This window comes from Scyliorhinus torazame, chromosome 19 (genome assembly GCF_047496885.1).
Source record: "Scyliorhinus torazame isolate Kashiwa2021f chromosome 19, sScyTor2.1, whole genome shotgun sequence".
NCBI lineage: Eukaryota > Metazoa > Chordata > Chondrichthyes > Carcharhiniformes > Scyliorhinidae > Scyliorhinus > Scyliorhinus torazame.
The window spans coordinates 24,312,315-24,314,545 of record NC_092725.1 but is presented as its reverse complement, the minus strand read 5'-3'; positions in this window follow the sequence as shown (position 1 = coordinate 24,314,545).

The window sequence follows — 2,231 nt, the reverse complement described above, 5'->3', positions numbered from 1 at the left end:
GCTGGCTTTGAAAGCAGACCAAGGCAGGCCAGCAGCACGGTTCAATTCCCGTACCAGCCTCCCCGAACAGGCGCCGGAATGTGGCGACTAGGGGCTTTTCACAGTAACTTAATTTGAAGCCCACTCGTGACAATAAGCGATTTTCATTTCATTTCCTTGGATCACAGTTCAACAACATGGCCCAGTCAATTTTACTATGTAAACAGTCACGGAGTAATTACAGGTCATGGCCTCCGGGTGGGGCTAGATTGAAGCTTTCTCTCCCAATTTACTTTTAACTTGCTCACAATATAATTCTATTGATGGGCGGAGTGCGGGCAAGTTTCAAGATCATGGCTGGCTCCAGATAATTTAACACACTGTTCACGCGCTTGTACATATATGTGTTTCCGAACACGTTTATTCTTCACTAACCAACCCATCTCTCTCCACACACGCCCGGACCCCACACACACACACAGCCTCGTACTGTGAGGACGCAGGAGTTCACGTGTTTAGGATTTGTGATAATAAGCTTAGTGAGGGGCTGGTGAATTCAGGGTTATCCTGAAAAGCTTCTGAAGGCTCAAAGGCTTAATCTCAACACCGAGGGAGCGTCTTCTCAATAGATCGAGCAACAGGCACTTGTTCAGCCTGGAAGGAGGGAGAATGGTCAACTTTGAGTGTACAACACATCAGTGTGTGTGTGTGTGTGGGGTGGGTCTCACTCTGTGTGTGGGTGTGGCTCCTGTCCCCTCAATCACCTACACCGAAAACAGAGGGAGAGAGAAACCGAGGGAGGGAGAGAGACAGAGGGAGGAAGAGAGAGAGAGAGAGTCGGAGGGAGGGAGAGAGACAGGGAGTGAGGGAAAGAGAGACGGGGGCGGAGGGAGAGTCAGGGAAGGAGAGAGACGGAGGGAGGGAGAGAGAGAGACAGGGAGGGAGAGAGACGGAGAGAGAGAGAGACAGGGAGAGAGAGAGACGGAGGGAGGGAGAGAGAGAGACTGACAGGGAGGGGAGAGAGTCAGGGATAAAAGACAGAGTGAAAGAGGGAGCGAGGGAGAGAGAGAGAGTCAGGGAGGGAGGGAGAGAGAGAGAGAGACAGGGAGGGAGGGGTGTCAGGGAGGAAGGGAAAGAGAGACACAGCGAAGGAGGGAGAGGGGGAGGAGGGAGGGAGGGAAGGATGGAGAGAGAGTCAGGTAGGGAGGGAGAGAGAGACAGGTAGGGAGGGAGAGAGAGAGGGAGGGAGGGGAGCCAGGGAGGGAGGGGAGTCAGGGAGGGAGGGCAGGAGGGAGAGACAGCCAGGGAGGCAGAGAGAGGGAGGGAGAGACAGAGAAGGAGGGGAGAGAGATAGGTACGGGGAGAGAGACAAAGGGTTTGGAGAGACAGAGCGAGAGAGGCAGAAATTGAGAGACAGTGAGAGAAAAGAGAGAGAGTCAGAGAGAGAGAGAAAGAAAGAGAGAGTCAGAGAGGGAGCAAGAGAGAGAGAGAGAGTCAGAGAGAGGGAGGCAGGGAGAGAGAGTCAGAGAGAGGGGGGCAGAGAGAGAGGGAGACAGAGAGAGTTAAAGAGAGAGAGAGGGAGACAGAAAGAGATAGAGAGAGGGAGATGGAGTGAGAGAGAGAGAGACAGAGATAGATAGGGAGAGAGAGAGAGGGGGAGACAGACAGAGAGACAGAGTGAGGGGGGTGGAGGGAGTGAGAGAGAGAGAGAGAGAGAGTCAGAGAGAGAGACAGACAGAGAGGGAGAGAGAGAGAGACAGATAGAGAGAGACAGACAGACAGAGAGAGACAGTCAGACAGAGAGAGACACAGAGAGAGAGGGAGACAGAAAGAGAGAGAGAGACAGACAGAGACCGAGAGAGACAGACAGACAGAGAGAGAGAGTCAGAGAGAGAGAGAGAGAGAGAGACAGAGAGAGAGAGAGAGAGACAGACAGACAGACAGAGACAGACAGAGAGGGAGAGAGACAGAGAGAGAGAGAGACAGACAGACAGAGAGAGAGAGACAGACAGAGAGAGAGAAAGAGAAAGACAGAGAGAGAGAGAGACAGAGAGAGACAGAGAGAGAGAGAGATACAGAGAGAAAGAGAGGGAGAGAGAGAGAGAGAGACAGAGAGAGAGAGAGACAGAGAGAGAGAGAGAGAGAGAGAGAGAGACAGAGAGAAAGAGAGGGAGAGAGAGAGAGAGAGACAGAGAGAGGAGGGTGGAGGGAGTAGTCCCCTGGCGATGTCTGTTTGCAGCTCCTGTCCCTAC